Source organism: Dendrobates tinctorius, unplaced genomic scaffold, assembly GCF_039654945.1.
Source record: "Dendrobates tinctorius isolate UK_male_01 unplaced genomic scaffold, ASM3965494v1 ptg000211l, whole genome shotgun sequence".
Classification (NCBI taxonomy): Eukaryota; Metazoa; Chordata; class Amphibia; order Anura; family Dendrobatidae; genus Dendrobates; species Dendrobates tinctorius.
Window position 1 is genome coordinate 19751681 of NW_027361878.1, and position 26660 is coordinate 19778340.

The window sequence follows — 26660 nt, forward strand, 5'->3', positions numbered from 1 at the left end:
TTCCTTGTGCAAATGAGAATAAGGTGATCCCTCTACACTGTGACAGCCCTTCAGATATTTGTAGACAGCTATTAAGTCTCCTCTTAGCTTTTTTTGCAAGCTAAACATTCCCATATCCTTTAACTGTTCCTCGTAGAACATACTTTGCAGTCCGCTTACCATCCTGGTACCTCTTCTCTGAACTTGCTCCAGTTTTTCGATGTCTTTTGCAAAATGTGGTGCCCAGAACTAGACACAGTATTCCATATGATGTATGACCAAAGAGGAGTAGAGGGAGATAATTACTTCATGTGATCTAGACTCTTTTCTTCTTTTCTTAATACATCCTAGAACTGCATTTGCCTTTTTTTGCTGCTGCATCACACTGTTATCTCATGTGCAGTCTGTGATCTACTAGTATACTGTCTTTTTCAAACAAACTGTTGCTTAGTTCTATTCCTCCCATTCCGTAATTGGAATTTTAGTTTTTCTTGCCCACGTGTAGAATCTTGCATTTCTCCATGTTAAATATAATTCTATTAGTCACTGCCCTTTATTCAAGTTTATCTAGATCCTTCTGAGTCCTTTCTCTATCTTCTCTATTGTTAGCTCTTCATTCCTAGCTTTTCATTGTCTGCAAATTTGATCAGTTTACCTTCAGTTCCCTTATCTAGATCATTTATAAAAATGTTGCAAAACACTGTGGCCAGGAAAGAGCCTTGTAGTACCCCACTTGAAGCACTCTTCCAATTGGATGTGCAACTATTTATTACCACTCTTTGAGTACGATCACTGAGCCATTTATGAATCCACCTAACCGTACCCTTGTCAATCCCATACTTGGTCATTTATTCAATAAGGATTGTATGAGATACTTTATCAAACGCTTTGTTGAAGTCAAAATATACAATATCTACCGCATTTCCCTGATACACCCAGTCAGAGATTCCATCATAGAAGGAAATTAGATTAGTCTGGCATGACTTGTTTGCTACAAATCCAGGCTGGCTCTTGTTAATTGCTTGTAATCTTATCCAAGTACTTACATACATGCTGTTTAATAATTTGCTCAAAGATCTTTTCTGGTATAGAAGTAAGGCTCACTGGCCTGTAATTTCCTGGTTCTAACGTCTTTCCTTTTTTGCACATAGGGACATTTGCCCTTCTCTAATCTTACGGGACTATTCCTGTTCTTCCAGGTTTTTTCCTAGTGGCTCTGCAATTTCTTTTGCTACATCTTTTAGTATCATAGGATGTAATTCATCTGGACCAGGAAATTAAAATTAATATAAATTGTCTAAGTGTTCTCTCACGATATTTCTGTTTACGGATAATGTGAATCAATTTATTCCTTTGATAGCACACCAATGATCATTTGATGTTACATTTGCTCTTTTAGAGAACACAGGGGCAAAATATGAATTTAAAAGTTTGGCCTTCTCAACATCAAGTTTGAACGCTGGACTCTTTTCATTTTGTAAAAATCCTGTAGCATCTTTGACTTTTCTTTTGCTTTTCACATATCCCCAAAATCCTTTGTTGCTGCTTTTGTCCTCACCTTGCAAGCTTAATTTCATTACTGGCTGTAGCTCTTCTAACGCTTGCCCTGCATTCCCTGCAAACAACAATACATTATTCTTAAGATATGCCCCATCTTTCCATTTGATATGTATTTATTTTTTTCCCTTTTAGCAAGTGTTTAAGTTCTGTGTTCATCCATCTTGGTCTCTTTAAATACTTCCAATTCTTCCTTCTTTTCGGAATTTTTACAGATTGTGCAGTGAGAATTTCATTTAGCAAAATCTCCCATCCTTCTTGGACATTTCTGTCCTCTAGAACATCCAGCCATTGGACCTCTCCTACCCTATTTCTGTGTCTATTAATATCCGCCTTTCTGAAGTCCAAGATAAGATCTGTCGCAAAGTTGCTTATTTTCATGTGTATTATTGATCTTTTCTTTACATAACCACTTTAAGTAATTAGATAATTTATTAGGTGGTCACATTTAGCAAAATGAACAATCACTTTTAGGAACGTTGTGTCCTGCAAATGAATGTTCATGGCCTAATGATTATTTATTCTGCGAATTCTACCTCTGCAGACAGCAGACATTCAGAACATACAAGTAGTATCCATACACATACATTAACCAGCAGAACTATATATGGAAGCTATGCACCAGCAAACCATTCTTACCTTGTGTGCACGGCAGGAGAACTCCAAAGACAAGATGTCCTGGAGTTGTCATAGATCATCTGCTGAAGGAGGATGTCACATCAGTCCTGTCTCTAGACAATACAATGTTATATTCTTTAATAGCATAATAAATAAAAAAGACAATCAATGAATTAATAGTGTATATAAACAGAGCTATCCGAATATGGCCACATGTAAAACATGATGCTACAAACGAGACAAAATCTTGGGAAAAGGTAATACATAATTATCAACAGTATCCCTAATCAGAATATCAGTTCAAAATAAAGTGCCAGCGCATATTCTCCAAAGATATAGGGATCCTCGGGGGGCCTTCCCAGCCCGCCAAGGAAGCCATTGCGAAATGCGCATCGGGGCACATGGCTACAGATGGACATCAATATGGGTAAGAACTATTTAGAGTATTTATGGCCCCTTAGCTTACTAGGTGGTGAGTTCTATGTGATAGGTCACTGACCAGAGAACTAGGAGAAATCTCCATGCTACTGTAGTATTACTTACCTATATGCATTTATGATTTGGTCATCCCTATATCTTTGGAAAATATGCTCTGGCACTTTATTTTGAACTGATATTCTGATTGGGGATACTGTCAATAAATATGTATTACCTTTTTGCCTTCATTTGGCTGATTTCACACTTGCGTCTTTTTGCGCTGCGCTTTTGCGCTTACATGCGCATGCATTTTTTCCCTACATTTAACATGAGTGCGCATTGTCATGCGTTTGTATGCATTTGTATGCACATGCGTTTTTTTGTAGTGTGCACCCAGGCGCACAAAATGCAACCTGTTGCATTTTTGGTGCGTCCGACCTGTCTCAAAAAAACGCATGCGCGCGCAATGCGCACAGAATTCACCCAAAAACACATTAAAGTCTATGGGAGCGCTGACGTGCGCATGGTCATGCATACGTCTGCGTTTAAAAACGCATGCGTTTTTTGTAAAAACCATGCGCAAAAAACAAGAAAACGCATTAAAAACGCATGATGTGCTTTTTATGCGCATTTGCACTGCGCATGCAGCGAAGCGCAAAAAACCGCAAGTGTGAAAGTTGCCTTTTGTCTTGTTTGTAGCATCATGTTTTACATTTTGGCATCTGTGGCCATATTCGGATAGCTCTGTTTATATACACTATTAATTCATTGATTGTCTTTTTTATTTATTATGCTATTAAAGAATATAACATTTTATTCTATTTAAAAAATTCCTTTGCCTTTTGGTGGTGTATTTGCACCATGTTTTGGTGTTTGAATGCTGTTTGAGAGCTCCACAGGGTTGATACCCATATTTATTCAGGTTGTTTAAATCCCGAATTCTGATTATGATATCTGTGTTTGAGATTGTGTTATTCTGTCTCTAGACAATGTGTAGTGCTGGGGCTGTGGAAACTGGAACCGGTGCTGTTCAGGGTTTGGAGGATGGAAGCTCCTCCACTATCTGCAGTGAGGCACCTTTTAGTTCTATGATCACCAGATTTCATTGTTATCCATTGACTGCTGTCAGTGTAAATGTGTCCAGTCAATTGTTTTTTTTACTTTCATTAACCATACATAACTGTTTATTTTGTCATATTTTCAGATATCCAACGCCATCAAAAGTCATAATCCAGACACGTCTTTATGGAGGTTCCACCGTTTACAGTACGCCCTCATGTTTTGTCTTGTTGTCGTGGCTGTAGGAAAAGGATTCTTCTTGGCATGTGCCCACTTTATTGAAAAAGATCGTAAGACGGCAGAGACAGAGTCTGAAGGTACGTGCAGAAATATGTTCATTATCCACTCATATCTCTTGCAGAATTCATTTGTATAAGCATTAGCTCCATAATCAGTAACTATAATACCCAGCATCTGTATAATACCTCTATCTCCATAACAAAGCTCCATAACTAAATATGCATATATTTTAACCTGGTATAAATTCCACTCTTTTTCTGGCGTTGTTTGTTCTCGCATCTCCCCATTCCTGATATATGTCTTCCTGTATATTTATCAAGCATTTCAGCCAACTAGGCATGATCATCAAGCTATTTCTCAAAAAGAGGAACATTTTAAAAGTCATGCCCACTTAAAAAAATAAAAACTAGATTTACATAAAGGGAGAATTGAGAACCCTAGGAATAAAGGACGAGCAATGATAGTTTCAGGAGAATGACGGCATTTAGAACAGGTGAAAAAAAATAGTTAAATGTCCGGTTATCTTGTTCAATTGTTTTTTTAACATTTTCAAATTTTACAATAATGTTAACAAGGACTATAAACTGGGGAGGGATAAAAGGGAAGAATGGGGTAACAACGTGAAGTTACAGGAAAGAAAGTAAAGTCAAGGCTGCTCATTATTACTAGGAATAAACCGACTATTATAATGTTGCATTTTGTACATAATATTTACAAACATTTAATTTAGTACATATCTGGTATATTTTGGTAATACACCTCCTTTAGTTTTTAAGTTGTGGATTTAGCATGTGTTAAAAAAAACACATTTACATCATGACATTCATCCAACTCAATATGGGTTTAAAAAAAAACTTTTTTACCTAAGCACAAAGTTGAACTTCTAATATTGTGCGTTGATGCCCCTTCCATTACGTCTGATGTTGAGGGAGGAATTATTTGCTTCAATTTTGTTGTAACTAAATGTTTAATCACCAAAAAGATGTAACAAGAGATATGTTGAAATTCGGGTGGAATTTCTTCTACAACTTGCTATAATACTACTAGCTATGGAGTAATATTGGATTTAGAAATTCATAGGAGTAAGTTCAAAGTTTCTTTCCACAATTCCTTTAAAAATGAACAACTCCAAAATATGGGTAAAATTTACCCCATTTTCCCAAAGTCTCTCGAGCAGAGAGGAGATTGGGAAGGAAATACTCTGTGGAGTTGCACTGGAGTAAAGTACCACCGTAACACAATGTCATAGTGTGTCTCATGGAGAGAAGCGCATGTACTGGTAGAATACGTCAGGTTTAGTGCTCTACTGTATATATAGATAAGCCTTCTGTATTATATTTTATAAACTCATTTTTTAATCCTGTTTCTATTTTTCTTTATAGATTGTCTCCTGAAGGAGGTAACAGTTGCATCTCCATAAATTGGAATTTTTTATGGCTGGACCTGAGGAAAACTTAAAGGTACGATAAGATGGGAATGGTCAGATTGTGTCTTTTGACCAGTAGCCATTTTTTACATTTTTGATAAAGAGAATATATTTGTGAGAATCAAATTTTATTCTAGTAATGATTCGGAGTAGTGTGTGATCTGCCTTGAAGAGATGTTTAGACACCGACATACATCATGTAGTTCTTCTTTATTTAGCCATTAGTCTAATATTTGGGATAGTTATCTTGTCTGAGCAGTCGAGTCTAAGTAACCATTTGAATCAATGTTAAAATCACCAAAAAGTAATTAATCTCCCTTCTGAAGTTTGTTGACAGCCATCTCCATATGAATAGAGGGTATAGTCCTAACCCAAGAATGAGCAAATATCAATTATGTTAAATCTTTTCTTACAAGGCAATATTTCAGTAACCAGGAGTACATTGCATGCCACTTATATATGATATCCAGTTGATTCATCTTCAGTCATAATCAGTCATATTTATTATTTCTGCAGATCACTATTCCAGAGAGAGGCCTGAGTGTGATCCATCAATAAATAAAGAATCCAGCCAGATGTGATGACTCTTCTACAAGACGAAAACATGTCAGAAAAAAAAGAGACAGATTCCGGGCTCGGTTTCTGTACTCACTTATGGACATATAACTTATAGGACTTTCCGCAGTCAGACGTACTCACGGAATAATGTGAGTTTCCTGCTGCATAAAGAGGCAGATTCCGGGCTCGGTCTCTGTACTCACTTATGGACATATCACTTATAGGACTTTCCGCAGTCAGACGTACTCACGGAATAATGTGAGTTTCCTGCTGCATAAAGAGGCAGATTCCGGGCTCGGTCTCTGTACTCACTTATGGACATATCACTTATAGGACTTTCCGCAGTCAGACGTACTCACGGAATAATGTGAGATTCCTGCTGCATAAAGAGGCAGATTCCGGGCTCGGTCTCTGTACTCACTTATGGACATATCACTTATAGGACTTTTTGCAGTCACATGTACTCACGGAATAATGTGAGTTTCCTGCTGCATAAAGAGGCAGATTCCGGGCTCGGAATCTGTTCTCGACATTTACCAGACTTTTCATGCTGAGAAGTGTTCACAGATGAAGTGACATCTATATTAATTTATGTCTTCGTCATGAGGCCTATCATAATTAGAGCCACATTGAAGACTATTGGGCAACACGGTGGCTCAGTGGTTAGCACTGTTGCTTTGCAGCGCTAGGGTTCAAACCCAACCAAAGAAAACTGCAAGGAGTTTGTGTGTTCTCCCCGTGTTTGCGTGGGTTTCCTCCGGGTTCTCCGGTTTCCTCCCACACTCCAAATACATACTGATAGGAAATTGAAAAATAAATAATTGAATATTATTCCAACTATTATTGAGTATTCTTATCTTTGACACCTTGAATGAAGTTAATAGTCAGTATGATGACACAGCTGAACCCACAGGCTGGAAGCTTGTGTGATGGCCGAACTGCTACATTACGGAGTAGCTACTACTAGGACTTGTGAATCCACTGTTGGGAAGTGTATTAAATCTAGCTATAATGGAGCATTGCTGGGATTTGTGGTTCAATGCTTGAGGAATTATAATAGGACAAGCCATGGAGAGACCTTTATTATATTCAGTGCACCAACTGTTTCTGCAAGCGTGCCAACATCTGTGGCAACTGGGCGCCAACATTAGAATGTGTTGTTTCCATTGCTGCAGTCATTTGTAGTTTAAGTGATGTTATTGTGCTGCTTGTGATTTAAAGGGGAAGCGCCATCCCTAACATTCAAGTTTACTGCCAACCCCATCTTGTGTCTGTATTTGTATATAGTGTAATACTATTTGTTTTGCTGTTACTTGCTGTTCCCCTTACAACATTAGCCATTTATCCCCCTCTATGAATAAATCTGTTAAGTGTTCCAACCTCATCTCCTATGAGTGTGTACGGAGCGTGGACAAGGGTTTCCCAAGTCAACCATTAACAGAAGACTCTCCTGCATCCCACTACAGCTCCCAGTCAGATTCAGTTGGAGGCTGTTTTCCTTATTGAGGTGAGAACTACGGGACACTCTTTCCATGGAGGCGGCTTAAAGGGGTGTTTCATAAACCAGGATGCACCCACAATGGGGGACATTGCTACATAATGGGGGAGGGATTGTAATGCATCTATCCTTATAGGATTTAGTGACCACAATTAGTGTGAAGTTAAGAAAGTGTTGGAGAGTGATTCAGGAGAAAGCAGAATAGGCCAGAGGGCCACACAGTACAGAAAGGCACAGAACGCTTAGGAAAGAAGAATGCGGTCGGCCGCCACTTGGTACAATGGTGTCCCATAGAGAATACGGGCCTATGGCTCGAATCAGGAAAGAGGAACCTTTTTCATCTCCCATCTCCCAGTGAAGGGGGCCATAGTGGGAACCAGTACGGGAAAGTGGGTGCAGGAATATGGGGATTGCAGAGCCAGAAAGAGCATCTCACAGGCTAGAGGAGCCAGCATTGAGAGGGAAAGCTCAGGCTGAAAACATGAACTTGTGCTGTACTGAAATTGCCATGGATTGTTTGTTATCACGTAAAGTTACACTGTTAAAGCAGAATACGGTGCCTGTTCCTGAGTGTGTCTTTATTTTTTCTTTATTTTTTTTTATATAGCGCTAACATATTCCGCAGCGCTTTACAGTTTGCACACATTTTCATCACTGTCCCCGATGGGGGCTCACAATCTAAATTCCCTATCAGTATGTCTTTGAAGTGTGGGAGGAAACCGGAGTACCCGGAGGAAACCCACGCAAACACGGGGAGAACATACAAACTCCTTGCAGATGTTGTCCTTGGTGGGATTCGAACCCAGGACCCCAGCGCTGCAAGGCTGCAGCGCTAACCACTGAGCCAGTGTGTGATATATTAGATAGAATAAAAGCCGGCAATTCAGCAGCCATGAAATGTAAAATCACAGCAGGAGCCGACATCGTAGAATAGATGGATTACATACAGTAAATACACATAGGATAGATGCACAGATGTATTAAAGGAGTCGGTGTCTTTCTTTCAATTAAAGGACTTTATGCTGGGTGTGTGTGTTTTCATACAATGGGGTTAGTAATAGGGGAGTCTTATTAACGCCTCTCCATTACTAACCTCGGGGTTTGGTGTCACCTGACAATACAAAGGTGACGTCAACCCCCCCAACTACCACCCCACTTACCACCGCTGCAGGGCAATTGAGAAGAGCGAGGCTAAGTGCCAGAATTGGCGCATCTTATTTTTAATCGGATTTGCATTTGTCCGATTTCATCGCAAGTGGGAATGAGCCCTAATTCTGAGCTACTCCTACTCTTTCCACATGACACTGATTCACTTTCCTATTTGTGATGCTCTGTTCGTACATCTATCCAGTATTAGGCAGTTCGTTTTGTTCATTTTGCAATGCCACCAGTTTTCACCAGATAAATCAAAACTCTATTAAAAGAAAGTTTCTCTTGTTTTGTTTCAATTATTATCCAAGCACTTAATAAATAAATGAAGAGCTTATAGAGACGACTCATAGCCGACAATTGTCCCGGGGATGATCAATGCTTTCATTGGTTGCCAAAATGTGGTGGGAAGAGACGTGAATGGACGGGCCCATCTGTTATCTCAGCAATGAGCAAGAGCACAACCTGCGCCCAGTATTATTAACGATAGAAATAGTCATTGTCTGCATTCATAATAAAGTCTTGTAAAGTGGCTTTATCTGGTCAGACACTATATCACGGACCCATCATCACCGCCTTCTTCATCAACTTAAGCAGCACAAGGTTCTGTGAGTCCAAAAAAAGGGTGTTCTCTTTTCTAGTACATAAGCTACAGTTATAGCAGAGGTGAATTCATTCATTTAAAGGGGTTGTCTGGGACTTTAACATTGACTTATCCTTAGGATAGGTCATCAATGTCTGATCGATGGGGGTGCGACACTCGGCACCCCTGTGGATCAGTTGTTCCCGGTGTCAGCCCAGTTGTGGAGCTGCACAGCACAGCGCAGTCGATTGCAGAGTGGCCAAGTCCGGGTACTGCACATCAGTTCCCTATTCAAATCAACAGAGGGTGGATGTGCAGTTTCCGTCCGCGGCCACTATTCTGTAGACGTTGCTGTGCTGCTCAGTATCTGAGCAGTTGCAGGCCAATACCTGGAAAAGCTGATCAACGGGGTGCCAGGTGTCGCACCCAAATGGGTCATACATTTATGTCCTATCCTAGAAATTGGCCAACAATGTTTAAATCCCAAACAACCACTTTAATAGGAAACGCTTTCTTTAGAGGAGTTTTTCTTTTCCTTAGGGTTCATTTATATGTCCATTTTATTTTCACGTACAAGAAAAATGGACTGAGTTTCATCAGTCTTTATAACAGCTTCTCAGATCAGTTCATGCAAATGGATGGCATCCGGATGCTAAAAAAAAAAAATCTCTAAAAAAAGATGCTTCAGGAAAAAAACAGCATTTTTGGAAGCGCCTTCCTCTTCAATGGGTTAGCCTCCTGGAAAAGATGTTGTATGCACAAAACCTAACTCAACACTGACCTTGAACTCCGTACAATTTATTAATGTCACTGCATTTATGGGTTCAATTAACTTAGTCTACAGTTGGTACGGAAAGTATTTAGACCCCTTTAAATTTTTCTCTCTTTGGTTCATTGCAGACATTTGGTAAATTAAAAAAAGGTCATTTTTTTCTCATTAATGTACAATCTGTACCCCATCTTCACTGAACAAAACATATGTAGGAATTTTTGCAAATTTATGAAGAAAGAAAAACTGAAATCACATGGTCATAAGTATTCAGACCCATTGCTCAGACACTCATATTTAAGTCACATGCTGTCCATTTCTTTGTGATCCTCCTTCAGATGGTTCTACTCCTTCATTGGAGTCCAGCTGTGCTTAATTAAACTGAGAGGACTTGATTTGTAAAGACGCACACCTGTCTATATAAGACCTCACAGTGCATGTCAGACCAAATGAAAATCATGAGGTCAAAGGAACAAGCCAAGGAGCTCAGAGACAGAATTGTGGCCAGGCACAGATCTGGCCAAGGTTACAAAAGAATTTTTGCAGTACTCAAGGCTCCTAAGAGCACAGTGGCCTCCATAATCCTTAAATGGAAGAAGTTTGTGACCACCAGAAGTCTTCCTAGACCTGGCCGTCCAGCCAAACTGAGCAATTGTGGGAGAAGAGCCTTGGTGAGAGGGGTAAAGAACCCCAAGATCACTATGGCTGAGCTCCACAGATGCAGTAGGGAGATGGGAGAAAGTTCCACAGTCAACTATCACTGCAGCCCTTCACCAGTCGGGCAGGGGCGGACACAGACTGTAGTGGGCCCCTGTGCAAGAAATTTTTCTGGCCCCCCCAGTGCCCTTCATAGGGAAACAAAGTTATGTAAACATATACATTGTAATATTTATTTAGAACGCAACTATCAAATCTAAATAGTAAAGTTGTTTAATTTTTTATTAAATATGCAACATGTAAGTTAGGGTGCCTTCACATAGGCGAGTTTTTTGTATCCGATGAGATCAGGCGAAAACTGCATCCGACTTGATATGGTTTTTCTTTTTGCCCTTAAGGATGCTTTCACACTGGCATTTTTCGACACTAGCAGCAGATCCTGCAGACTTCTGCACCTCTGCCGCCTAACGGGTGACTTGTGGCACCGATCCGGCAAGCCACATTCATTCTCTATCGGGCTTTCGGCCGGCCGCGGCAAGTGCAGTTGTGCTAGATCCGTGTTACATGGTGCCACTAAAATAAACAGCGGATATGCTGCATTTTTTAGAGCAGGAAAATCTACACCATGTCAATTTTTGTTGTGGATTTTCCCACCGTAAATGTACTATATATCTAATATTGAGGCTATGCAGGGCTGGATATAATATCTATAGGGTGCTGCTGGGCTGTATTTATTATTTGCCAGTTGCAACCTCCAAATTATATATACAGGCCAGCACAGCCTCCAAATAACATATATAGCCCACTAGCCCAGCATTGCCTCTAGTTGTTAATATATACAGCCCAGCACAGCCTTCAGGTAATATGTACAGCCCAGAACAGCCTTCAGGTAATATGTACAGCCCAGCACAGCCTTCAGGTAATATTTACAGCCCAGCACAGCCTCCAAGTGATATATACAGCCCAGCACAGCCTCCAGGTAATATATACGGCCCACCACAGCCTCCAGGTAATATATACAGCCCACCACAGCCTCCAGGTAATATAAACAGCCCAGCACAGCCTCCAGGTGATATATACAGCCCAGCACAGCCTCCAGTTAATATATACAGCCCACCACAGCCTCCAGGTAATATATACAGACCAGCACAGCCTCCAGGTAATATATACAGCCCACCACAGCCTTCAGGTAACATATACAGCCCACCACAGCCTTCAGGTAATATATACAGCCCAGCACAGCCTTCAGGTAATATTTACAGCCCAGCACAGCCTCCAGGTGATATATACAGCCCAGCACAGCCTCCAGTTAATATATACAGCCCAGCACAGCCTCCAGGTGATATATAAAGCCCAGCACAGCCTCCAGTTAATATATACAGCCCAGCACAGCCTCCAGGTAATATATACAGCCCACCACAGCCTCCAGGTAATATATACAGCCCACCACAGCTTCCAGGCAATATATACAGCCCAGCACAGCCTCCAGTTAATATATACAGCCCACCACAGCATTCAGGTAATATATACAGCCCACCACAGCCTCCAGGTAATACATACAGCCCACCACAGCCTCCAGGTAATATATACAGCCCAGCACAGCCTCCAGTTAATATATACAGCCCACCACAGCCTTCAGGTAATATATACAGCCCACCACAGCCTTCAGGTAATATATACAGACCAGCACAGCCTTCAGGTAATATATACAGCCCACCACAGCCTTCAAGTAATATATACAGCCCACCACAGCCTCCAGGTAATATATACAGCCCAGCACAGCCTCCAGTTAATATATACAGCCCACCACAGCCTTCAGGTAATATATACAGCCCAGCACAGCCTTCAGGTAATATATACAGCCCAGCACAGCCTTCAGGTGATATATACAGCCCACCACAGCCATCAGGTAAAATATACAGCACACCGCAGCATCCAGGTAATAGATACAGCCGTCCAGACTCCAGTTAATATACACAGCACAGACTCCAGTTAATAATACAGTACAGCAACAGCCTTCAGGTAATATATACAGCGCCCAGCACAGACTCCAGGTAATATATAATACAGCCTAGCACAGCCTCCAGTTAATATATACAGTTCAGCATAGCTTTCAAGGGAACCAGTCACACCCCTCCCCGCAGGCGTTTTTAAGTAAAAGAGCCACCTTGTGCAGCACTAATACTAATGCTGCATTCTGTTAAGGTGTCTCTGTTACTTAGCTTCCGTTCCACCGCTGAAATAATCGTTTATATAATTGTTCAAAAATACCTGAATTTTGACAGGGGGGCAGGTCTTTCCCCCTCTGACAGACACCTCGCATTCATCATTGATTTCGTATTTGACGCCTCCTCCGATTTCATTTGAAATGCTAGCGCCTGCGCTGTACTGTAGTTTAGTGGACATGCGCAGTCAGCACTGCCCGACGTGCCCGTGCTGTCAGATAACATCCCGGCCATCATATCACGTGGGCCTGAGATCCAGCCCCGCAGTCGTTTATGATTTATTCACACTGCGGGGCTGGGATTCTCGGGCATGCGCAGTGGTTATCTGCGGCTCTCTGCCTCCCGGAAATCCCTCCGCCTCATTCCTACATTGCATCGTCAGCGTTGGAATCGTCAGCTCCTCCATTATTGACGTGGCATCACATCCTCCCCTCTGAAAGCTCCTAAAGCTGAACGCTGGTGTGTGGGTCTGCCTGTGTTGGTTCTTTGCAGCTTTGGCAATGCTGGGGGTGATGATTGCATGGCACTATAGTGCCAGGCAGCAATGCTTGGGGTGATGATAATACGGCACTATAGCGCCAGGCGGCAATGCTGGGGGTGATGATTGCACAGCACTATAGTGCCAGGCGGCAATGCTAGAGTTAATGACAATACGGCACTGTAGTGCCAGGCACCAATGCTTGCGGTGATGATAATACAACACTGTAGTGCCAGGCAGCAAAGATGGGGGTGATGATAATACGGCATTATAGTGCCAGGTGGCAATGCTGGGGGTGATGATAATACAACACTATAATGCCAGGCGGCAATGCTGGGCGTGATGATTAGACCGCACTATTGTGCAAAGCAGCAATGATGGGGTGATGACTGTACTGCATTATTGTGCAAAGCAGCAATGATAGGGGTGCTGATTATACCGCACTATAGTGCCAGGCGGCAATGCTTGGAGTGATGATAATACGGCACTATAGTGCCAGGCGTCAATGCTGGGGGTGATGATAATATGGCACTATAGTGCCAGGCGGCAATGCTGGGGGTGATGATAATACGGCATTATAGTGCAAGGCGGCAATGCTTGGGGTGATGATAATACGGCACTATAGTGCCATTCGGCAATGTTGGACGTGATAATACGGCACTATAGTGCCAGGTGGCAATGCTGGGGGTGATGATAATACGGCACTATAGTGCCAGGAAACAATGCTGGGGGTGATGATAATACGGCACTATAGTGCCAGGTGGCAATGCTGGGGGTGATGATAATACGGCACTATAGTGCCAGGCGGCAATGCTGGGGGTGATGATAATAAGACACTATAGTGCCAGGTGGCAATGCTTGGGGTGATGATAATACGGCACTGCAGTGCCAGGTGGCAATGCTAGGGGTGATGATAATACAGCACTATAGTGCCAGGCAGCAATGCTGGGGGTGATGAAAATACAAAACTATAGAGCAAGGCGGCAATGCTGGGGGTGATGAAAATACGACACTATAGTGCCAGTCGGCAATGCTGGGGGTAATAATAATACGGCAGAATAGTGCCAGTCGGCAATGCTGGGGGTGATGATAATACTGCACTATAGTGCCAGGCGGCAATGCTGGTGGTGATGATCATACGGCACTATAGTGCGAGGATGCAATGCTTGGGGTGATGATAATACAGCACTGTAGTGCCAGGTGGCATTGCCGTGGGTGATGATAATACGACACTATAGTGCCAGGCGGCAATGCTGGGGGTGATGATAATACGGCACAATAGTGCCTGGCGGCAATGCTGGGGGTGATGATAATACGGCACTATAGAGCCAGGCGGCAATGCTGGTGGTGAAGATAATACAGCACTTTAGTGCCAGGTGGCAATGCCGGGGGTGATGATTATACAGCACTATAATGCCAGGCGGCAATGCTGGGTGTGATGATAATATGGCACTATCGTGCCAGGCGGCAATGCTTGGGGTGATGATAATACGGCACTGTAGTGCCAGGCGGCAATGCTAGGGGTGATGATAATACGGCACTATAGTGCCAGGCGGCAATTCTAGGGGTGATGATTATACGGCACTGTAGTGCCAGGCGGCAATGCTGGGGGTGATGATAATACGGCACTGTAGTGCCAGGTGGCATTGCTAGGGGTGATGATAATACAGCACTATAGTGCCAGGCAGCAATACTGGGGGTGATGATAATACGGCAATATCGTGCCAGGCGGCAATGCTGGGGGCGATGATAATACGGCACAATAGTGCCAAGCGGCAATGCTTGGGGTGAGGATAATGCGGCACTGTAGTGCCAGGCGGCAATGCTGGGGTGATGATAATAAGGCACTATAGTGCCAGGCGGCAATGCTGGGGGTGATGATAATACGGCACTGTAGTGCCAGGCGGCAATGCTGGGGGTGATGATAATATGGCACTATAATGACAGGCGGCAATGCTGGGGGTGCTGATAATACAGCACTATAGTGCCTGGCGGCAATGCTTGGGGTGATGATAATACGGCACTATAGTGCCAGTCACAAATGCTGGGGATGATGATAATACGGCACTGTAGTGCCAGTTGCCAATGCTGGGGGTGATAATACGACACTATAGTTCCAGACGGCAATGCTGGGGGTGATGATAATATGGCACTATAGTGCCAGGCGGCAATGCTGGGGGTGATGATAATACGGCACTATAGTGCCAGGCGGCATTGCTGGGGGTGATGACAATACGGCACTATAGTGCCAGGTGGCAATGCTTGGGGTGATGATAATACAGCACTGAAGTGCCAGGCAGCAATGTTGGGGGTGATGATAATACGGCACTATAGTGCCAGGCGGCAATGCTGGGGGTGATGATAATACGCACTATAGTGCCAGGAGGCAATGCTTGGGGTGATGATAATACGGCATTATAGTGCCATTCGGCAATGTTGGACGTGATGATAATACGGCACTATAGTGCCAGGCGGCAATGCTGGGGGTGATGATAATACGGCACTATAGTGCCAGGAAACAATGCTGGGGGTGATGATAATATGGCACTATAGTGCCAGGTGGCAATGCTGGGGGTGATGATAATACGGCACTATAGTGCCAGGAAACAATGCTGGGGGTGATGAAAATACGGCACTATAGTGCCAGGCGGCAATGCTGGGGGTGATGATAATAAGACACTATAGTGCCAGGCGGCAATGCTAGGGGTGATGATAATACAGCACTATAGTGCCAGGTAGCAATGCTGGGGGTGATGAAAATACGAAACTATAGTGCAAGGCGGCAATGCTGGGGGTGATGAAAATACGACACTATAGTGCCAGGCGGCAATGTTGGGGGTAATGATAATACGGCAGAATAGTGCCAGTCGGCAATGCTGGGGGTGATGATAATACTGCACTATAGTGCCAGGCGGCAATGCTGGTGGTGATAATCATACGGCACTATAGTGCGAGGAGGCAATCCTTGGGGTGATGATAATACAGCACTGTAGTGCCAGGTGGCATTGCCGTGGGTGATGATAATACGACACTATAGTGCCAGACGGCAATGCTGGGGGTGATGATAATACGGCACAATAGTGCCTGGCGGCAATGCTGGGGGTGATGATAATACGGCACTATAGTGCCAGGCGGCAATGCTGGGGGTGAAGATAATACAGCACTTTAGTGCCAGGTGGCAATGCCGAGGGTGATGATTATACAGCACTATAATGCCAGGCGGCAATGCTGGGCGTGTTGATTAGACCGCACTATTGTGCAAAGCAGCAATGATGGGGTGATGATTGTACTGCATAATTGTGCAAAGCAGCAATTATAGGTGTGCTGATTATACCGCACTATAGTGCCAGGCGGCAATGCTTGGAGTTATGATAATACGGCACTATAGTGCCAGGCGGCAATGCTGGGGGTGATGATAATACGGCATTTTAGTGCCAGGCACCAATGCTGGGGGTGATAATACGACACTCTACTGCCATGCGGCAATGCTGGGGGTGATGATAATACGGCACTATAGTGCCAGGCGGCAATGCTGGGGGTAATGATAATACGGTACTGTAGTGCCAGGTGCCAAAGCTGAGGGTGATAATACGACACTATAGTGCCAGGCAGCAATGCTGGGGGTGATGATAATGCGGCACTATAGTGCCAGGCGGCAATGCTTGGGGTGATGATAAAACAGCACTGTAGAGCAAGGCGGCAATGCTGGGGGTGATGATAATACGGCACTGTAGTGCCAGGTGGCAATGCTAGGGGTGAAGATAATACAGCACTATAGTGCCAGGCACCAATGCTGGGGGTGATGATAATACGACACTATAGTGCCAGGCGGCAATGCTGGGGGTGATGATAATACGGCATTTTAGTGCCAGGCACCAATGCTGGGGGTGATAATACGACACTCTACTGCCATGCGGCAATGCTGGGGGTGATGATAATACGGCACTATAGTGCCAGGCGGCAATGCTGGGGGTAATGATAATACGGTACTGTAGTGCCAGGTGCCAAAGCTGAGGGTGATAATACGACACTATAGTGCCAGGCAGCAATGCTGGGGGTGATGATAATGCGGCACTATAGTGCCAGGCGGCAATGCTGGGGGTGATGATAATACGGCATTTTAGTGCCAGGCACCAATGCTGGGGGTGATAATAAGACACTCTACTGCCATGCGGCAATGCTGGGGGTGATGATAATACGGCACTATAGTGCCAGGCGGCAATGCTGGGGGTAATGATAATACGGTACTGTAGTGCCAGGTGCCAAAGCTGAGGGTGATAATACGACACTATAGTGCCAGGCAGCAATGCTGGGGGTGATGATAATACGGCACTATAGTGCCAGGCGGCAATGCTGGGGGTGATGATAATACGGCATTTTAGTGCCAGGCACCAATGCTGGGGGTGATAATACGACACTCTACTGCCATGCGGCAATGCTGGGGGTGATGATAATACGGCACTATAGTGCCAGGCGGCAATGCTGGGGGTAATGATAATACGGTACTGTAGTGCCAGGTGCCAAAGCTGAGGGTGATAATACGACACTATAGTGCCAGGCAGCAATGCTGGGGGTGATGATAATGCGGCACTATAGTGCCAGGCGGCAATGCTTGGGGTGATGATAAAACAGCACTGTAGAGCAAGGCGGCAATGCTGGGGGTGATGATAATACGGCACTGTAGTGCCAGGCGGCAATGCTGGGGGTGATGATAATACGGCAATATAGTGCCAGGCACCAATGCTGGGGGTGATGATAATACGACACTATAGTGTCAAGCGGCAATGCTTGGGGTGATGATAATACGGCACTGAAGTGCCAGGCGGCAATGCTGGGCTTGATGATAATACGGCACTATAGTGCCAGGCGGCAATGCTGGGGGTGATGATAATACGGCACTATAGTGCCAGGCGGCAATGCTGGGGGTGATGATAATACGGCACTGTAGGGCAAGGTGGCAATGCTGGGGGTGATGATAATACTGCACTATAGTACCAGGCGGCAATGCTGGGGGTGATGATAATACGGCACTATAGTGCCAGGCGGCATTGCTGGGGGTGATGATAATACGGCACTGTAGTGCCAGGCGGCAATGCTTGGAGTGATAATACGGCACTGTAGTGCCAGGCGGCAATGCTGGGGGTGATGATAATATGGCACTGTAGTGCCAGGCGGCAATGCTGGGGGTGATGATAATACGGCACTATAGTGCCAGGCGGCAATGCTGGGGGTGATGATAATACGACACTATAGTGCCAGGCGGCAATGCTTGGGGTGATAATACGGCACTGTAGTGCCAGGCGGCAATGCTGGGGGTGTTGATAATACGGCACTATAGTGCCTGGCGGCAATGCTAGGGGTGATGATAATACAGCACTGTAGTGCCAGGCGGCAATGCTTGGAGTGATAATACGGCACTGTAGTGCCATGCGGCAATGCTGGGGGTGATGATAATATGGCACTGTAGTGCCAGGCGGCAATGCTGGGGGTGATGATAATACGGCACAATAGTGCCAGGCGGCAATGCTGGGGGTGATGATAATACGACACTATAGTGCCAGGCGGCAATGCTTGGGGTGATAATACGGCACTGTAGTGCCAGGCGGCAATGCTGGGTGTGTTGATAATACGGCACTATAGTGCCAGGCGGCAATGCTAGGTGTGATGATAATACGGCACTATAGTGCCAGGCGGCAATGCTTGGGGTGATGATAATACGGCACAATAGTGCCAGGCGGCAATGCTGGGGGTGATGATAATATGGCAGTATAGTGCCAGGCGGAAATGTTGGGGGTGATGATAATACGGCAGTATAGTGCCAGGCGGCAATGCTGGGGTCGATGATAATACGGCACAATAGTGCCAGGAGGCTATGCTTGGGGTGATGATAATGCGGCACTGTAGTGCCAGGTGGGAATGCTAGGGGTGATGATAATACAGCACTATGGTGCCAGGCGGCAATACTGGGGGTGATGTTAATACGGCAATATCGTGCTAGGCGGCAATGCTGAGGGCGATGATAATACGGCACAATAGTGCCAAGCGGCAATGCTTGGGGTGAGGATAATGCGGCACTATAGTGCCAGGCGGCAATGCGGGGGGTGATGATAATACGGCACTATAGTGCCAGGTGGCAATGCTGGGGGTGATGATAATACGGCACTATAGTGCCAGGCGGCAATGCTGGGGGTGATGATAATACGGCACTATAGTGCCAGGCAACAATGTTGGGGGTGATGATAATACAACACTGTAGTGCCAGGTGGCAATGCTGGGGGTGATAATACGACACTATAGTGGCAGTCGGCAATGCTGGGGGTGATTATAATACGGCACTATAGTGTCAGGCGGCAATGCTGGGGGTGATGATAATACGGCGCTATAGAGCCAGACACCATTGCTGGGGGTGATGATAATACGACTCTATAGTGCCAGGCACCATTGCTGGGGGTGATGATAATGCGGCACTATAGTACCAGGCGGCAATGCTGGTGTTGATGATAATACAGCAATGTAATGCCAGGTGGCAATGCTTGGGGTGATGATAATACGGCACTATGGTGCCAGGCGGCAATGCTGGGGGTGATGATAATACGGCACTATAGTGCCAGGCGGCAATGCTGGGGGTGATGATAATACGGCACTGTAGTGCCAGGTGGCAATGCTTGGGTTGATGATAATACGGCACTGTAGTGCCAGGCGGCAATGCTTGGGTTGATGATAATACGGCACTATAGTGCCAGGCGGCAATGTTTGGGGTGATGATAATACGGCACTGAAGTGCCAGGCGGCAATGCTGGGGGTGATGATAATACGGCACTATAGTGCCAGGCAACAATGCTGGGGGTGATGATAATACAACACTATAGTGCCAGGCGGCAATGCTGGGGTGATGATAATACGGCACTATATTGCCAGGAGGCAATGCTGGGGGTGATGATAATACGGCACTATAGTGCGAGGCGGCAATGCTTGAGGTGATGATAATACGGCACTATAGTGCCAGGCGGCAATGCTGGGGGTAATGATAATACAGCACTGTAGTTCCAGGTGGCAATGCTGGGGGTGATGATAATACGGCACTATAGTGCCAGGCGGCAATGCTTGGGGTGATGATAATACAGCACTGCAGTGCCAGGTGGCAATGCTGGGGGTGATGATAATACGGCACTATAGTGCCAGGCGGCAAAGCTGGGGGAGATGATAATACGGCACTATAGTGCGAGGCGGCAATGCTGGGGGTGATGATAATAGGGCATTATAGTGCTAGGCGGCAATGCTAGGGGTGATGATAATACGGCACTATAGTGCCAGGTGGCAATTCTTGGGGTGATGATAATACGGCACAGTAGTGCCAGATGGCAATGCTGGGGGTGATGATAATACGGCGCTATAGTGCCAGGTGGCAATGGTGGGGGTGAAGATAATACAGCACTTTAGTGCCAGGTGGCAATGCCGAGGGTGATGATTATACAGCAGTATAATGCCAGGCGGCAATGCTGGGCGTGATGATTAGACCGCACTATTGTGCAAAGCAGCAATGATGGGGTGATGATTGTACTGCATAATTGTGCAAAGCAGCAATTATAGGTGTGCTGATTATACCGCACTATAGTGCCAGGCGGCAATGCTTGGAGTGATGATAATACGGCACTATAGTGCCAGGCGGCAATGCTGGGGGTGATGATAATACGGCATTATAGTGCCAGGCACCAATGCTGGGGGTGATAATACTACACTCTACTGCCATGCGGCAATGCTGGGGGTGATGATAATACGGCACTATAGTGCCAGGCGGCAATGCTGGGGGTAATGATAATACGGTACTGTAGTGCCAGGTGCCAAAGCTGAGGGTGATAATACGACACTATAGTGCCAGGCAGCAATGCTGGGGGTGATGATAATGCGGCACTATAGTGCCAGGCGGCAATGCTTGGGGTGATGATAAAACAGCACTGTAGAGCAAGGCGGCAATGCTGGGGGTGATGATAATACGGCACTGTAGTGCCAGGTGGCAATGCTAGGGGTGAAGATAATACAGCACTATAGTGCCAGGCGGCAATGCTGGGGGTGATCATAATACGGCAATATAGTGCCAGGCACCAATGCTGGGGGTGATGATAATACGACACTATAGTGTCAAGCGGCAATGCTGGGGGAGATGAAAATACGGCACTATAGTGCAGGCGGCATTGCTGGTGGTGATGATAATACGCACTATAGTGCCAGGCGGCAATGCTTGGGGTGATGATAATACGGCACTGAAGTGCCAGGCGGCAGTGCTGGGGGTGATGATAATACGGCACTATAGTGCCAGGTGGCAATGCTGAGGGCGATGATAATACGGCACAATAGTGCCAAGCGGCAATGCTTGGGGTGAGGATATTGCGGCACTATAGTGCCAGGCGGCAATGCTGGGGGTGATGATAATACGGCACTATAGTGCCAGGTGGCAATGCTGGGGGTGATGATAATACGGCACTATAGTGCCAGGCGGCAATGCTGGGGGTGATGATAATACGGCACTATAGTGCCAGGCAACAATGCTGGGGGTGATGATAATACAACACTGTAGTGCCAGGTGGCAATGCTGGGGGTGATGATAATACGGCACTATAGTGTCAGGCGGCAATGCTGGGGGTGATGATAATACGGCACTATAGTGTCAGGCGGCAATGCTGGGGGTGATGATAATACGGCGCTATAGAGCCAGACACCATTGCTGGGGTGATGATAATACGACTCTATAGTGCCAGGCACCATTGCTGGGGGTGATGATAATACGGCACTATAGTGCCAGGCGGCAATGCTGGGGGTGATGATAATACGGCACTATAGTGCCAGGCGGCAATGCTTGAGGTGATGATAATACGGCACTATAGTGCCAGGCGGCAATGCTGGGGGTGATGATAATACAGAACTATAGTGCCAGGTGGCAATGCTAGGGGTGATGATAATACAGCACTTTAGTGCCAGGCGGCAATGCTGGAGGTAATGATAATACGACACTATAGTGCCAGGCGGCAATGCTGGGGCTGATGAAAATACGGCACTATAGTGCCAGGCGGCTATGTTTGGGGTGATGATAATACGGCACTGAAGTGCCAGGCGGCAATGCTGGGGGTGATGATAATACGGCACTATAGTGCCAGGCAACAATGCTGGGGGTGATGATAATACAACACTATAGTGCCAGGCGGCAATGCTGGGGTGATGATAATACGGCACTATATTGCCAGGAGGCAATGCTGGGGGTGATGATAATACGGCACTATAGTGCGAGGCGGCATTGCTTGAGGTGATGATAATACGGCACTATAGTGCCAGGCAGCAATGCTGGGGGTAATGATAATACAGCACTGTAGTTCCAGGTGGCAATGCTGGGGGTGATGATAATACGGCACTATAGTGCCAGGCGGCAATGCTTGGGGTGATGATAATACAGCACTGCAGTGCCAGGTGGCAATGCTGTGGGTGATGATAATACGGCACTATAGTGCCAGGCGGCAAAGCTGGGGGAGATGATAATACGGCACTATAGTGCGAGGCGGCAATGCTGGGGGTGTTGATAATAGGGCATTATAGTGCTAGGCGGCAATGCTAGGGGTGATGATAATACGGCACTATAGTGCCAGGTGGCAATTCTTGGGGTGATGATAATATGGCACAGTAGTGCCAGACGGCAATGCTGGGGGTGATGATAATACGGCGCTGTAGTGCAAGGTGGCAATGGTGGGGGTAATGATAATACGGCACTGTAGTGCCAGGTGGCAATGCTGGGGGTGATAATACGACACTATAGTGGCAGTCGGCAATGCTGGGGTTGATGATAATACGGCGCTATAGAGCCAGACACCATTGCTGGGGGTGATGATAATACGACTCTATAGTGCCAGGCACCATTGCTGGGGGTGATGATAATGCGGCACTATAGTACCAGGCGGCAATGCTGGTGTTGATGATAATATGGCACTATAGTGCCAGGCGGCAAAGCTTGGGTTGATGATAATACGGCACTGTAGTGCCTGGTGGCAATGCTTGAGGTGATGATAATACGGCACTATATTGCCAGGCGGCAATATTTGGGGTGATATTAATATGGCACTGTAGTGCCAGGTGGCAATGTTTGGGGTGATGATAATACGGCACTTAGTGCCAGGCGGCAATGCTGAGGGTGAAGCTAATACGGCACTATAATGCCAGGCGGCAATGCTGGGAGTGATTATTAGACCGCAGTATTGTGCAAAGCAGCAATGATGGGGGTGATGATTGTACTGCATTATTGTGCAAAGCAGCAATGATGGGGGTGCTGATTATACCGCACTATAGTGCCAGGCGGCAAAGCTTGGGGTGATGATAATACAGCACTGTAGTGCCAGGCGTCAATGCTGGGGGTGATGATAATACGGCACTATAGTGCGAGGCGGCAATGCTTGAGGCGACGATAATACGGCACTGTAGTGCCAGGCGGCAATGCTGGGGGTAATGATAATACAGCACTGTAGTGCCAGGTGGCAATGCTGGGGGTGATGATAATACGGCACTATAGTGCCAGGCGGCAATGCTTGGGGTGATGATAATACAGCACTGTAGTGCCAGGCACCAATGCTGGGGGTGATGATAATACGACACTATACTGCCAGGCGGCAATGCTGGGGGTGATGATAATATGGCACTATAGTGCCAGGCGGCAATGCTGGGGGTAATGACAATACGGCACTGTAGTGCCAGGAGCCAATGCTGGGCGTGATAATACGACACTATAGTGCCAGGCGGCAATGCTGGGGGTGATGATAATACGGCACTATAGTGCCAGGCGGCAATGCTTGGGGTGATGATAATACGGCACTGTAGTGCCAGGCGGCAATGCTAGGGGTGATGATAATGCAGCACTATAGTGCCAGGCGGCAATGCTGGGGGTGATGATAATACGGCACTATAGTGCGAGGCGGTAATGTTGAGGGTGATGATAATAGGGCTGTGACGAACAGCCCACCGCCGTTCGTCCAAATACGGGGGACTGACGGGGGTCCCGCTGCCACCAAAACGCGACGGACAGCGGACCCTGTGTCACCACTATGTCACAATCCCACCACTGACACGGGTGTATCAGCGGACGGAGGGACGTGACACAATGCCGGCACACGGCTATCACAAGCACAGTGGGGGCTTATCTTAGTTATCCCACCACAGGCACCATGTGACAAAAATATCCAGCAAGCTAATCTCGCTCTACAATTTGCCGCAGGGGGAGTTTAATTTGGATGCCCCACCACTGCTATCAATCTTCCAAGTACTGCGGGGATTTATGTACATCCCACTTTCTCAGTTACACTTTGGAACTCGCAGCTCTCCGGCGCCCCCCTTACCCTCAGGTCAGTCAGGGAACTGCACCTAGGATAATTAGTCGCCGGACGGACTGCCTGTTGTGAACCGGCAATTAGGCTTCTGCAGTAAGGGAATTATCAATGCTGTGGCCGCAGCCCCTCATTCAGCAATATAAGACCCTTCTGTACTGCCAGCAAGCCGCAATAGCCGTACACAATGCGCTGCCACCAGTCACGGTTACTTAATTCACAGTGTTAAATTAAGAGGGTCCGTGGCAAACCCCTTGAATTATTAGCGATTATCTATCAAAGGCGTATAGTTCGATTCTTAGAGCATGGAGACAGGCTAAATATTAAATAATTTATTTTCCGAAAGAGGACAGTGATTACAGATGAAAGTTGCTATAAAATTGAGACATAAAATATGTTCAGTACAAATATAAAATAAAAGGATTAAAAACAGAGGTACACTCACGGTTGTTCATGACTCTTTAGGCAAACCCATGCGGCGGAGAAAGAAGGCGGAGCCACACATCTCCACTCATCTGGAGTTCTTGTCAGCACGAGGATTGGAGCTCTTCTGAGCTGGTTTTGCCCAGGGAATGCCTTATAGACTTTCCTAAGTGACATCATGGAGAGGTGCATTCTGGGTTAATCCCACCTCTTTCATCCAAGTTATGTTTTGGCTACAAAACTTAGATTAGCTATAACTTTATGGGAGAAGCTGGTATGGACTCATCAGTGGTATCATGTTTCCCAGCGTAATGAGCCCATCAAGAAAACATCAAACATCTATGCGATATGACCGTCCATTTGGGAGCAAATCATCTCTCAGGTTCTGGACAGGTTAGAACTTCGAAAGATACGCGGTATCGAAGCTGGGACCGCTCAGGTTACAAAAATATGATTTTCATATCTCTACTTGGTACGGTTTTCGCAGGGCAGGCTCTTAAAGGTTTACTTCTAACTCCTGATTTCAAACAAAGAGTTTTTTCCGCACTTTTTTTTCTCTTTCAGCTGAGGCTGAGAGAAGCCAAATGGTGTGACAGGAAGTGTCCTAGCTAATTAACATTCCTGCTCTGCCAGAGGAAGTGGCAGGGTTGATAACACTTGGGGGGAAGGAATTCCTACTACTGACAGTTTAAAATGTCCTAGGATGGAGGATTTCTAGCACAGTCCAACAGAAAACATATTTTGCAGACATTGTATATCACACCTCCCCCCTTAAGAGGGCGCTAAGGAGGCATTACCTCTCGGTAATCGGCCATGCGCACCTCAGCGGGTTCGCCCCGGCGAGACAACCCATCGGCATTGCCGTTTTCACTGCCCTTCCTGTGTTTTACAGTAAAGTCGTACTGCTGAAGGGAAAGGCTCCAGCGGAGCAATCTACCATTGGTTCCCGACACTGTGTGCAACCAGCTCAGAGGGTTGTGGTCGGTTACCACCGTGAAGGCGCGTCCGTGCAGGTAGGGCTGCAAACGTTGCAGTGCCCACACCATGGCCAGGCACTCCTTCTCGATGGTCGAGTATGCCACTTTCCTTGGCAAAAGTTTCTGGCTCAGGTACAACACGGGGTGCTCTTGGTCCCCCGAGTCGACCTGGCTAAGCACAGCACCGAGGCCAAACTCGCTGGCGTCGGTCTGTACCAAAAACGGGCGACTGCTGTCGACTGCTCTCAACACTGGAGAGTTGCACAGGGCTGCTTTCAAAGCTTGGAAAGCCGCCTCACAGTCATCTGTCCAGTTGACTGTTTGGGGTAGCCTCTGCTTGGTGAGGTCAGTCAAGGGTTTGGCAAGGGCGCTATAGTCCTGTACGAACCGCCTGTAGTACCCTGCAGTGCCCAAGAAGGACTTCACCTGTTTCTTGGTCCTGGGGGTGGGCCAGGACACGATTGCTTCCACTTTTTCTGGCTCCGGACTCATGAAACCCCCGCCTACCCGGTGCCCCAGGTAGTGGACCACGCTCATGCCCATCTGGCACTTCCCCGGCTTGATGGTCAGGCCTGCCTGGTGAAGATGCTTGAGCACCTCCTGGAGGTGCTGAAGGTGTTCCTCCCAGGTGGAACTGAAGACAGCAATATCGTCTAAGTACGCTACCGCGTACTCCTCCAGTCCCCGAAG